This window comes from Pipra filicauda, unplaced genomic scaffold (assembly GCF_003945595.2).
Source record: "Pipra filicauda isolate LSUMZ 115617 unplaced genomic scaffold, ASM394559v2 scaffold146_size1912638_pilon, whole genome shotgun sequence".
Taxonomy (NCBI): domain Eukaryota; kingdom Metazoa; phylum Chordata; class Aves; order Passeriformes; family Pipridae; genus Pipra; species Pipra filicauda.
In genome coordinates, this window is record NW_024103951.1 from 537,139 (window position 1) to 551,503 (window position 14,365).

The 14,365-nt window shown below is 39.3% G+C and overlaps 1 protein-coding gene and 1 long non-coding RNA gene across 4 annotated transcripts in view; one reads left to right on the top strand and one right to left on the bottom strand.

Moving 5' to 3' along the window:
- LOC113992227 (vesicle-associated membrane protein 2-like) overlaps positions 1–14,365 on the bottom strand; it is a 43,938-nt gene that overhangs the window by 20,290 nt on the left and 9,283 nt on the right. The gene's annotated exons all lie outside the window — the stretch shown is intronic.
- The window catches only part of LOC120322719, a 30,382-nt gene that overhangs the window by 15,467 nt on the left and 550 nt on the right, over positions 1–14,365 (top strand). For 2 of the 3 annotated variants that reach the window (XR_005562575.1, XR_005562574.1), the window contains exons 2-4: positions 778–883; positions 7,087–7,345; positions 10,750–13,527. This is a non-coding gene — a long non-coding RNA (uncharacterized LOC120322719). Of the gene's footprint in view, positions 1–777; positions 884–7,086; positions 7,346–10,749; positions 13,528–14,365 lie in introns of those variants that run through there. The other variant, XR_005562576.1, reaches the window with a different exon arrangement.

Below are 14,365 nucleotides of genomic sequence, written 5' to 3' on the forward strand. Positions count from 1 at the left end.
TGTTAAGTAAATAAATGCACACAATAAAGGCCCACACACGAGTAACTTTCCTAGATACTGCTGACAATAGAGAGCAGCAGAACATGTAAATTCATGTGCCTTGGACCTGTGAGGAAACAGAAAAATTTCTCCCCAATTAGATGGTCAAATAATGCCCTCATTCACAAGTTCCTTTTAGGCAGCCAGGAACACTCTGCCTCCCAGCCCTTTTCCTCTTACCTCACCACTACTTTCCCAACTCTCTTTCACATTACAAACAGCTACTAAGCAACAGGAGGTTTGCAGAGAATGAGTCACTCTCATGTGGCTGATGGGCTGAGTGCAGGATGGAGATTAGTGACCTGACAAGGCACAGCCCAGAGCCATTGTGCTTCCAGAAAACCAAAGTGGTCACTGAATGCAGCAAAACTTAATATATTATAAGTGCTTTAAAAGGATGTAATTGTAAGTGATGCCTTATAATTCTCACAGACAGATGTGTGAGCCGACAAAGAACACTGCTGTATGTTAGATGCAAAGGTGACATATGGCACTAAGTATTCCATATCAAAAAGGTATTCCCTTAAAGTTAATTAACCGTTTATTAAATTAGATTTTGTTTAGATGGTAATATGAAATCCTTGTGCTTTGGACTGATAGTAAAAATTTGGGGAACCACACAAGGTCAGTCAGTTCCCAATGTAAGCAACAGATTCTGACATAACTGCGAGTGTATCTCCAAACCAGACTTCCTTCTGACTGAGGTTTTACTTTTCTTTTTTTTTTTTCCCCTTTAAGAGAATAACGGAAAAGAGAAAATTTATCTGAAAAAGGACTCAGGAGTTTATCTGGACCACTCCCTTATCTCCAGGGAGGACTCACTTCTACTTCAGATCTGATACAGGTTTGTCTGATTCTTTCCCCAGTAGTATTTGTGTCAGACATTTTGATGGTTCATTTATCACTGTTAACTCAAGAAAAACTCCCAGGGCACCAGCCAGAGCCATTAATCCTTGCAGTATGCTCTGCAGTGCTTAGTGGCAGGGCCCCTAATGAGGACTGCCCAAAGCTTATCTGCAGCATAGACCCCTCAGTCATGAATCAGCTGAGACACCACAGTATCTAGAAAAGAAAGAGCTGTGACTTGTGAATATGAAGAATCTTGGTGCCTGCATGAAAACCTGAGAGGGAAGCTCTTTAGGTTACCCATAAAGTCCTAGAGTGGCTGAATATCCACAGGGAAATTCAGAAGAGAAATGAACAGAAGTGTTTTCCCTCTTAGAGTTTGGTAGAAACCAAACCTACGAGATCTTTACCAAAGTACATTTTAACCTGTTCATTGCCCAGTCTCTTTATAACTGGGTTGATTCAGTTTCCTAGTCTTAATTAGAACTATCTTGTTAAAAATAATTTAATAATATACTCATAAAAATATTGAAATTTGCAGTACCTGCTGTCTTTGAATATTTAAATGAGCTAACTGAGACAAATATTATCAGAAAGACAAACTACAGTGTTATTGGGAAAACAGATTTTGAAGACTGATTCCAGAGTTCAACTGGAAGAAAAAATTACAGAGTTAAACCAGCCTAAATGAACAGACCACGTTTCCATTTTTTCCAGATTTCAAATAAAAACAACCTACAGCTTGTAAGTAATCCACTGAATAGGAGTTCTGAGATTACTTTCAAATTATTAAAAAAAAAAAAATTGTTAGCTGCTCAGACTTCTCACAGGCAATTCCAAATCAAAAAGTTAAAGAAATAATAAACTATGAAGTATTGATGCACTTCAAAATCATAAAAGTTACTAACATAAGACTTTGTTATGCTATTTAGGAGCCTGAAGTAGTTCCACAAATGTGTATACACAAGTGTACATGACCATCAGGGCTCAGGGAGAGATGCTTGACATCAAATTATTCTCCAGTCCAGTAAACAAAAACATACTGATCTAAGATTAGTAGGTTATTAATTTAAATGGTTAGAAGGCTGAATATCAAATAAAATACTTGAACATCAACAAACCAATCCTTGATATGTTCAAAAAACTTGTAATGCTTTAAGAAACTAAACTATGAAATAATATAGCTACACAACACAATAAGTCATTTAACGACATTTTGGCCTTAGTGTGTGTTTCAAGCTGCAGTTCATTTGAATAAAACCAGTTTCTACCTGAATTAATTTGTTTTTTATCAATGACTGCTAACTCAAATTCAGATAAAGTATATATTTGGTGATTATGGTAATCTCTCCACACTACTACACCCAAGTTATGCATGTAAATGAAATATAATCTGTAATTCACAGAAGAAATAATTTTGTTAACCATCTCACCTTCTGGAGCGCTGCTAATTTTCAAGGTTTTATTTTGCTCCTATACTGTTTTATAGTCACTAAACACTAACAGAGATTCTCAAATCTTTTAGGAGTTAAAAGAACAGCATTCAGCTTCCAATAATGAACCAGTAATTATCACAGCCTCACCAACACTCATCCAACCAAGCATGGTTATAGCAAGTTTATTTTTTACTTTGTGCTCACACAGGGGAGTAAACGTGGTGAAACAAAGTTGATCCATCTTCTTTTATCAGTGGAGCACTTGTCTGGTTCTTTACTCCACTCTTGCGTTCTGCTATAATCTTCTTTAGGTGAAGTTCTACCAAATTCACAGTTTCCCTCCAGTAATTTTCCTGCAGAATTAGAGCCTCACAAACACCAGAACATCTGAGTTACTGCATAGTACCACAACTTTTTAAAAATAAAGGCAAGTTCTTACTAGTTGCAGCCATCATGTTGCATTCACATGCTTACCAGCAGCCATTAGATGTAATGCACCATCTGTGCATATGTGGATTAATAGCAGTGCTTCTGGGAGGAGCTTCAAACTCGCATAAGAGAACAGTCTGTAAGTGGTTATTGATGTCCTGATACCACCTAACTATGTTTTATGGCAACTTTCCAGAGAACCTGCACCTTACTTCTATAAACAACCTTCCTAAACAATACCACCACGATAAAGAACCCTCTAACACTTTCTCCTAAGCATTTTTTCTTACTAAGCTTCTGACTAACATTTAATGAGATTCAATAGATTTGAAGGGCCTAATTTTGTGAAAAAGCCTCTCTTTCAGAAGTTTGCAGTACCACTTTGTACTGGGTTTTTTTTCTTGTTTTGGTTTCGTTTGGGGGAGGGAGGTTGGGAAGGGGGTGTTTGGGGGGTTTTTTGGTGGTTTCTTGTGGGGGGCAGTTGTTTTTGTTTGGCTTTTTTGTTTTGTTTGGAGGGTTTTTTTGTTTGTTTTTTTTTTTAAGAACTTCAACTCAGCTTTCAGTTTTGCACATGGAGTTTTACATTTGGAACTAATTATAGGTGTTATGTAACTACCCACCTGATGTGCAGGTAGCTCAGAGATTTTGCTTGAATTCAGTAAGATTACTCTCCTATCATTGTAAAGGAAAAGGGGCTAATTTGATACAGGTATTTTACTTGTGAGAAATGCCTTGATGAGTTGCATTTAATATGAAGAGCTTTCTAATCATGTAAATTCAAGGCATTCTGTCAGAGGATATGTCTGAATCACGTGTATTTGGTTTAACTAATACAGGAAAACTGACAGCAACTTCAGGGCTCTGTCTTCATCTTACGAAAGTAATTATAGTAAAATATTACTGTCACAAGTCCTCAATGTATCAGGCAATGTCTAAGGAGCTTTTAATAGTAGAATATAGCTCCATTTTACAGCTTTAGATGTTCTCTGGTGCAACTGGAGACAACAGTCAATGCCCAAAAGGAAAGAACATTTTTGCTTGATTCATTTGTGCACTGGACTCACAAATGTCTCTGTGCTACAGAATGAAACATAGATCTCAGTAAGGGTGCTAAAAGAACTGTATTAGTAATGGTTTGCATGTTAGTTTGCTTGGAAATGAAATGCTTCAAAGCAGGACAAATATTCAATCCACTGGCTTATTTATTTGTAGAACAAACACTCATGGTATATTATCATACTTCTTTACTTTGTATACAATTTCTGCTTTTTTTTGTGGTTAGGGTCTCTAAAGAGTTTTTGTTGATACTGAGCCTTAACCCTTCTACTAGTCTAAAACATCAGCAATATTCAGAACTACTCCATTTATTCCCTGGTTTACGGTGTTAAAATTGTCAGCAAAAAGCAACCTTTGCAACTTTATTATTAACTGTCCCATAAGGAACTAAACCAATAAGGCCTGATTTCATATCCAAAATGGCTCCATCCCTCCCCAGTCACCAAAATACCTCCAGCTTACCTCCCTTACCATCTTGCAAGGCTTGCTAACCTGTAACGCCTCCAGTTCCTGTCACATCCACTTGTTCTTCCCCACCCTTTCTCCTTCCAGTGAGTGTTGGAACAGTCAGTGTGGTGAGGTCCCAACCATCCCTGGGTACAGCCAACCACAATAACAAAGACCTCCTGAGCTTCTCCTGCTGACTTTTCCTCAGCTGGCAACAATAAGTGGGGCCTCATCTCTACCTGGCTGATCTCCCCCAGCTTTTAGGAATTTGTATCTATGAGGTCTTCACCACTCTATCAAGTTTAGCAGAATGGAAAAAAGGTAATCACACAAACTGTATTTCCTTGGAAAGGCCAAAGCCAGCACCATTTAAAAGTCTTGCATGTAGACACCTCTTTCTGGTTTTGCTACTGTTATTCAGTGTTATGCCTCAGTGATGTCAGTGGCTCTCCCTGGAGGACACTGTTTATTTTATGTAGAAGTAGTGTAAGAAATCATTCATGCAGGCATTCATGCAAGCAATCATTCAGCCTTCAAACAATGCCGATGCTTTTCCTCTTTTTTCTGCACTCAGTCACTCAACTGCCATGAATGAATTAACAACATGAAAAATGTGGGGTGTGCTGAAAGTACAAATAAAAGCATCCACCACAACGTTCATATTGATTTCAGTTCAGAAGAAAATTAAAAATACTTGCCTGAAAACCCAGATGTACAGCCAGTAAATAAAAACGTGGTGCAAACACATTCCCATTAAGAAAAGTCCTACCAGGAAAAGCATGATGGAACAGTTCAATTCTACATACTCAGAGTACTTTGAATTTTCTTACAAAAGTCAATGCAAACAGTCTTCCATCTCCACCACAGACTCACATTGTAAAACAGTAGCTGAGAATGTTTTATTGGTTGAGAAGTACAAGTAGGCAAGTACTTGTGTTCAGTTTGATGACAGATTTCAAGGGTAATTTGGAATTTATTTTCTAACACCTCTTTCAGAAGTGTACACTTGGGGGTACACATGAAGACATGGACATACACCAATTGATTAATGAAATCTATATTTAGTTTCTGTAACAGCATTTAATGAACCACTGGTAACTTAGTGTCTCCCAACCTTATGCTATCAGTCACTACTGTATTTTTTTCCTTTTGTTTTTAGAATGTTTCAAGCATTTTAAAATCCCTAGGGGAAAAATAAAAGTGGATAGCTCATATACAATAGATCTGTAACTGAAAAAAAAAGGTTGTGGCTTCAAAGTTACTTCATTTTGTAGTAGCTGAAGATCTGCCTAAGAATTTATACAGCAAACATACCAATCTTCAAGCAGTATTATGAAGAGCTTTATCATTTCTTAAGTCAGAGTAATTGGTATGAGAACAAAGAAACTGAGGAAAGAAAAACAACCCTGAGCAATAAATTACTTGCAACGTCTTTTCTCCAGTTTCATGCCCCACAAACGCTCCAGTGGAAAACAAAGAGTGAGAACTAGTGATGGTTCATTCATTATTCCCTGCAGATAGCACCGAAAAATGGTAATTTCTTTAGTACAGCAGTTCAAAGATAACCCAGCCCCAGGTCCACACTGACTCACTCACACAACAGACTTTCCAGCAAGGCAAAAGTAAGCCAAAGGTGGATAGCTCTGTTACCTGTTATGTGCTGTGCAGCGAGATGAGGGCTCCTTCCCTAAGAAACCTACACAGAAATGAACCAACCAGCCTCTGGAGGGAGACCTGTACAGAAAACCTGTAGCAGAACACAGCTACATAGATGTTTAAGAGCTTCTAATTCAGTGAAAGGCTCATAATAAGTAATTTTGTGATAACTTTAGAGATTTATAGAAGAGTAAATTAGCTCAAAAAATCAACTCAAAATTTCTTTTAAATTTTATCTGTTACTGTCTTCTGGAGTTTGTTCTTGAAACTGAACAAATATTTCTGAGTTATTTATTACAAAGAGTACTGGCTGTGAAATCCACACCTTAGTCAGTGCTTGAGTATTTTACACACTGCATTTCCTCCTGTTACATGAAAAAGATAGCCCAAAATGTATTTCAACCCATTGTTCATTTATCATTAGGGGGCAAACCCTGACCCTCAGACTTGGATGTTATATTTTTTAACATGTGAATGTTTAAGCAAAACCTCCTAAGATCAACAAGAGAGTAAACGTGCTTCTGCAATAAGTTTTTTATAGTGAGATTTGCAGTGAGATTCCCAGTATTGCTTCTGTTTGCAAATCCTTGGAAATATTTAACTCCCATCCAATTGGGCACAAATTCTGAACCATGAGACATCCTAACTCATAGTATCTAGAATGCAGATAAATATCTGTCTTGTTTGTTTAGCCTGTTAGCTTATAGGGACAGGGATCATCTCTTGCAATATTTGTACGTGATCAAGTAGAACAGAGACTCTGAACTCTACCGTTATACCAAACACTAAGGGTTTTCATGTGGATTTGATGTTCCTTTCAAGCAAATACGGAAATTAAAGGAACACCCAAAGCTCTATCTCAGCCACATTAATCCCGTGAAAGCAGTGACTCACCTAGTAATGGCTTTCCATAAATTAGGCAGCTAAAAATGGGTAGGAAGCGTGAAACCATTAACAGTTCCTATAGTGTAATTCTCTCATTGCATGTGAAGAAAATCCATGGCAGTAAAAATAAAAGAGATGAAGGTGTCAGCACCCGTCATGTTTAGATCTGCTGTTAATAATTCAAATCTTCCTCCTTTGGAGCGTATGGTTTTAGAATGAATCATTCTCTATTTCCTTTCTCAAATGAAAACTGAGGTTCTGTTGCTCACTAATTCCATATGTTTTCTTCCAGCTATGAAAAGAGAAGAAATCAATGTGGCCAATTGCATGTGCTGCCAGCATCATCTCACAGGAGTACCCTACTGCAGCAATGTCTTCTGTGCTGTCATCTTCCATACCTCCACACTGAGATGGAAATGATTGCCAATATACGAGAGAAAAGCCATACACAGCTTTGTGAAACAGAAAGAGATGGAAGAGAAGGAGTCACTGCACTTTTGTACCCAGGAATGACCTTTGGGAGTACAACTCCTTTTCACCGCACAGAGCAGGTCAGTAGCCCTGGGCCTGGCACAAACAGCATGTGCCAAAAGGCACCACTGTGATTGCTGCTTTGTACAAGTGGAACATGATAAAGTAAAGGTTGAAAACTGAGGTTGAAATTTTAAGACTGGTATATAAACTTAGCTGCTGAACTAAGATGGCATGGTTAAAAAAAAACAAACAAAAAACCCAACCAAAACAACCCAACAGTGGTGCCAGACATAAAGTGCACAATTTTCTCAAGACACGAAAAGGACTAAAACAGACTCATTCTCATAGAAAAGGTGGGAGCATCATGGGCTCATACTGAGAGCTGGCAAAGGCCTCAATACTATAACAGTTCTTGACATACTGCCTAAGTCACCTAATGGCAGCTCTCCAGTTACTCCACTGAAATTTTGTTGGCATCCTACTATCAAGAATTCTGAATGTCAAATATTTAGCTCAAGGTCTCTTATCTTCTCATTTCCAGAGTAATAACGTTTCTGATCAAAACCATTTGTTCTATTCAGCCAAGTCTTGCAGCATCTACTTCCCATAACTGTTTGGGTTTTGGTCTATACTATACCAAACTACACACGATCTTAAAAGAACAGAAGATAGCAATGCTTTGCTATTAATAACTGAATTTTGTACTCATGTTGCTCCATCCCTTCTGGACTGTGCACCCACTGGAATCTATTCCTTTACATAGTTCCTTCTCGTCATACGGACAGTCAAGAGAGACTATTGCTCTTGCAGTTGCTTTAAAACAAGGAGAAAAAAATTCTAGTTTAAAGTGAAATTGTCTAACAAAAAGAAGGGTTTACAATTCTATTTTTAATTAAGTGAACTATATTTAATTTGAAGTTGCCTGTGAGCTGGAAGCAACACAGATCGCCCGTCAGTTTAGCCACTTCTTGGAACAGCACAGGAGCACATACAAAGCATAGGCAGCATTAATGAGGAGAGAGGGCTGGGAGACAAGGATTTACCAGGACCTTAACTCTCTCTTGTTCCATCTGGTAACCACTCTCGCAGCACACGGCCACAGGCAAAGCACTAAATGCACTCCAGGATTGCTCAGCTCTCCATCAGGTCACTAATACAGAGGTTACCCACATAAGCAAACTTCTCTTCCTTCTGGTCACTATACAGATCCACTGCCTTTATCAAAACAAACTTCTGTAGACAGAAAGACAAGAGGGACAGGTTGTTTCTTAAAAACTGTGAAAAGGCAAATGAGGAACCGACCCAAGACAGAAGGCATGCAGGTGTTGCTAAGAAGGACAGGCCACAGACGTTGGGTTTTCTCTCACTGTAGACATCAGTGTCCATCTATGAAACAACAAGCAGGCTTGTGGAGATTCAACTGCTCAAATATACAGAGAAATAAACCACAGGGGTAAGGAGCCACACCTACAGATGTGTGGCTGAGTCCCTCAGTAGATCCACTTTGTAGTTAGTGCAGGTGAACCTCCTCGTGCATGTAAAGCACTGGCACAATTCCCTTGGGACTTTTCCTTTGTGGTGAGCCCCAAGGAAGGAAGGGTGTCCAAATGGGAGAAGTAAGGGGCAGCTTCTGCTCTGCCACAGAAGCCCAGCATAGCCTTGGACAGAGTGACCTGATCCCACCTTCCTGAGAGGCATTTCAAACTTCTGATCCCCACTGATGTGCATGCCACTGAGATCTTTGAGGGTCTTTGTACCTCAGCTTTAGTCTTCTGTTTCTGCATGATCATGAGGCATCAAATGCTGCTGCAGCAGTGCAGAAGGCACATAGATACCTATAGCAGTACAGATGATCTTCGGTAACAGTAACCTGAACAAAAGTTTTCCTAGAGCTCTACACCCATAAATATTTCCTAGCTCACCAGATGGGTTTCTGCCTTTTTTTCTGAGATAAACTCCATACATTTTTGACCCTAGCAGCACCTACTCAGACTATTAAAGTGACTTTAAGAATTATTGCAATTACATCAGTCTTGTATCAGTCTGAGAGGGTCTGTTTGCAGTACAAGGTGCATTAGGCTGTAGTCACCAGCACAGAGCACTGCAATAGAGCAGGAATTCAGGACTGCAACTCCAAGGCTACCTTGACACCACATAAGTGGATGTTGCACTAGACATGAGGAAAAAAATCCCTATTCCCACTAATAGCCCTTTAGCTAGAACGTATAATCTCAAGTACTTAGATAGTCATCTATCCTTTATCTCCAACAAAAACCCCACTCTTTCCTATTTGCCTCTTTTATGTTTGAACCTACTATTTTCTCCAGGTATTTTTTTACCTTGTCATAATCCATTAACTTCATGTGCTTTGATCTTTCCATAGGGAATTTATTTTTTCTCTTCAAAGATCTTTTCTAGTCAGAGGATATTTTTCCCAGTCCATAGCTTGTGTTCTGTTCACATGTCACAGCATGACTGGGTTTTTTTTCTGCTTTTTTCTTTTTATTTTTTTTAATTTGTTAGCATTTAGGAAATCAAATTTCGAATCAGAAGCAAGCCAGCAAACTTTATTCCTAATGGCACAAGATATGGCTCTGATGAGAAATCTAAAAGACACATATTGTGCACACACTGCTGGAGCAAATTTGCTCCACAAAAGGGTTTGTGAGGCAGAGTAGTCCAATAGAGCAGAGATATTCAAAGGTAGTCAGTTAGTCATAGATCAAGGGTGAGGAAAGAGGCAAAAAAGAAAGAGCAAGGCAGAGATGGTTATGATTTACCACAGTAACCCACTTTACATGCACCTCACCGGACCAGTACATCTTTCGTTCCACCAGGGTCACGTCATTAAACCATGTTGCTCCCCTGTTTCTCTCACCACTTAACTGGTACTTAATGCCATCTGTATCACCAAACACCAGCAGGTTTGCAGGTGAAAATGAATAACACAAGCCACCAGCCTGGAGCCACTTTCCCAGCCCAACACTGGGTAAGGGCTCTTTCTTACAGTCTATTTTTTCACCCAGTACTTTGACAGAAAAAACATTCAAGAAGAGGACCAGAGTCTTAATTTCTTTTAAAATATCAGTTTCTGGAGCATTGTGATGGAGACGCAGTCCCACACTAACTCAATTCGGTGAGATAATTTTGGAGTATATCAGCAAAGGGAAGACATTCATTAAAGCTCTGAGACAATCATAAGCATGCAAGAGAACTACATAAATCATTTTTACTCATTTATGCTACTGAATATAAACCAGGATGCTCTATCTTCTCTCTTAATTCCCATTAACAGTTGTTAATTCTGAAGGAAAAAAAAAATCCATTAAATATATGCTATACAGCTATATTTGCCTTAGTTCTCCAAGATTTTAATTCTTCTTTGGTTCAGTTGTCAATATTTACTCAGTGTAAATCTGTGCAGTGCTGAGGTTGCCAGTATTCCAAGAATCATTTTGCTTTACTTAACTGTGTATTACAGATTTGGGACAAAGAGGAAAGAGAAAGCTGCTGGATGCATCCTCTTCTACCTAGCGTGGTGTTATACAGTCCATGACCTTCAGCTTTCATGAACAGGTCTAGTTCCTGTGCAGTCAACACACTGTCCTTCTATGAAATGTATTCTCAATTTCTCTGATGCTATAGACACATGACTTAAAACAGTTGTTAACTGGTTTGTTGCCATTAAACTTGCTGTGAAGGATACCTCCTAACAGAAAGGATGAGCACCAACAACACGTCCTCTGTAAAGCAAAGTAAGACTGACAAGAAACAAGTCCTCTTCAAACTGGGACAAGAGCCACCCCGATGGCCTGGAGACAAGACCCCAAAGACAAGATGCTGGGTTCCAACATTTGAATTTGTCAAACAGCTTCTCCATTTTGGATAGTCTGAACAATAAACAAAACAAATTGCCTATCCCAAAACAACCCATCTAATGCACACATATGCAAAAAATATCAGTCTCTCAGGGCTCTATTTCCAAAGACAGAGCAAAACATCAAGTTTTCAAATAGAACATGCTTTGCATCATAATGCTCATATGCAGAACAGCTCTTGCACAGCATCATGGAAACTTCTAAACTGAGCCTTCTCTATACACATTTGCACAGGGCAACTGTCATTGGAAACATCAGCAATTTGAAAAAAAAATCTGCATGCTCCTAGGCAGAGGTGTTTGTTCCTGTGCTGAGTATCTTCTCACCTAAAAATCTCACACTTCTTGTGGAGTATTAATATCTTCTATTCCAATCCTTCTAAGGTTAACTTACTTGTCCTTTTGATCTCTGAGTTAAGCCTCCTGAGCATTTATCTGACTACACCCAAGAGCAAGTTCTATATAAAATCTGTGTTGTACTTGGAAATACAAAACACATTACATTCTGGGAAAGTAAAGGCTCCTCAAGAAGAACCTGTCTTGGTCATGGCAGTAACCATAAGAAATTCCCAGTTCCAAACACCCTCCATTACTTTAGTGATTGACTAAACAAAGTCCTTGAATCTTTTTTTTTTCTTCTTCCCTGTGTTCCACTTTGCAGACAGAAGGACAGAGATAGCTCTGATTTCTTTCTCTGTGCAATAGAGGCAATGTGATGTCTGTTGTAACAACGGGTTGAACATCCCAGTTTGTCCTCGTGTCCTCTTCATTCTGTCTCTCTGTAGCTGCTACAGGGTTCATGTACAAACAAGGGTTAGCGGTAGAAGCAATGGTATCGCCCAGGGAATAGTTCCTGCACAGGGACATTTATCTTGTTGCTCCATTTTTAGCAGAACAGAGATCTTACTTCTCTTTGCTGCACTCCCAGTGTACACGTTCAGTACAGAGACAGTCAGCCTTTGTCCAAAAAGCTCTTTAACTGGAAAGGATGGTTTAACATGACCACTCCTCTACCTCTGCATGTACATAGCAAGAATATCTAGAGTCCTAGTAGCTAATTAAAGGAGTTTGAGAAAGAAAGCTTTGCTTAAAATTTCAAGTCTCTATTACAAGCTAGTATTGTGCTGTTTGCTAGGTCTGTTGAGAGGTCACACCACCTCTCATATGCCTGGTACAAGCGCTGAGGCACCCAGGATGCTGTCGTGTGAGATGTGAGGGTAGAGTAAAAAAAGCCTTCTCCATCCTGACAATTCTCAGTTTTCTGTACTTCTCCTGAAAGAAGGATTTACAAGTTTGGAGCTTGGCGGAACAGAAAAAAAGAGTTCCATAAGAATGAGTCAAGGCCCTCACCTTAATTTCTCACATATTCTAAATTAATTTTCTTCTGACCTCAGCCTACAACCAGTCTTTTCTGTTATGAAAGAATGAGCCAAATTTGTCGACTTTATTCTTTCAAAGAGACAGCCAAGAAGAATAAATGCAGATTAATCTACTTTGGCCAAATTAAAGGAAATTGTAGCTCACAGCAGAGGAATTCCCTTTGTTTGTTTGACAACACAAGGGAATTACTGCAGTGCTGTCTCCTGTCACCACTGACAGGCTGTCTGATATGTTTCTGTTGCTAGAGTTCCAAAACGCATGTTACTGTCAGATTCAAGGGAAGGCCATTTCCCCAGGGAGTTAGGCTAGGAGCCCTCTCTCACTGGGAGCTGTAAGTGATGCTTGCTGGTTGATGAATCTGTAATCAACATGTAATCAAGCCACCTCAGGACGGGAAAACTCTCAAATACAAGTCACATTCAGCAGGGAAATGGCAGGAGCAGGCAGGTTTTGAGATAGACCATCTGCAGGTTAACAAGGGACCACAGTGAAAACAACAGAGCTGTATTCAGTGAGTGAGTCACTGCCTGAGACACCTGGCTGAGAGACTGTTCTGTGACTGTGCTGTCAGGAGAGGGAATGCTGGCTCAGTGCAGCAGCCTGCAAGTGTAAACACCTATATTTGCCTCCTCTATACCCTCACCAAGTTGCTACCTCCTGTCTGCTGCTCACAATACCTCCCTACCACCCTTCAAATAAGAAGACTTTCTCATTTTTTATCCTAAATCCTAGATGATAATTTTTTTAAATAGAGGAAGCAATCTTTATCAAGTACCTTCCTTCATTATTTACATGCAAAATCCCACCAGCAACCTGCACAGTCAGGTTCAAAGCAAAACAAAGGTAACAGAAACAAACATAAGCCTTTGTGAAAAATCCTTTGACTAAGGCAGTTTTGCAAATGGTTACATATATCCAAACACTGAAGCACAACTACTCTGGTCCAGTTTATGGAAACAGCTGCCTTTATTGTAAGTAGACAAGCAGTGCTAGAACAAACATAGAGACAAGCACCATCACCAAACTACCAAAAAAAAAAAAAAAAAAAGCAAAGCTTTAAATTAAATGAACTTTTAGCTAGTCACTGGTTAGGTTTTGTTAAATGTTTAATGTTTTATAATATTTGGGGATTTTTTCAGGTTCACTCAGGAGAGTAAGTAATGCTTAATTCACTGGGAGTTAGTTACCTTCTGAACTAATTTCTGCTACTTTCTTTTATTGTTTCCCTTCAAGTTATGCAATGCTACTGCAGCATCTCAAAGTGAAAGTACCTTGTACAGAACGATTTAGCTCTGAGCTGAGCCTGATCCACAGTCAGTAGCCATGTTGCCTCTGGGGATTTTGGATTTAGCTTCTTAAACAGCTATGACCTCTGGGACTCCTTTTCCCTTTGCTAGGTAGCACTTAAACTTCTAGAGAACTTCAATATCAGCAACCATTCAGTGCAATCAAACATAAGGTTTCTGGAGTTCTTTCACTTGCTACAAGAACTACAGAGTCCTCCAAGATTACAGCAAGTTACTCAGAAATCTTGCTACCCCTCGTTCACTGACAGCACACAGGAACGAGGTTATTTTTGAGAAGAACTCTGCTCTTCTCTCTGGGTTCATTGCTTCCTTCTCCAAGGTGCAGACCCTCTCTTGATTCTTACATACAGACACACACACTCTATCTGACTTGTTAAGGTCTTTCCTCTGCCCAAATATATAGTGTTTGATTCTGTAATTGTTATTTTTTAGTCAAAGTGCCTTCTTTCTGCATGGCAAGTTTCACCATCCAGACTGCTCATGAAACAGGAGGGGCTGGGACAGGCGGCTCGGGACTGAACACAGTCTTTATT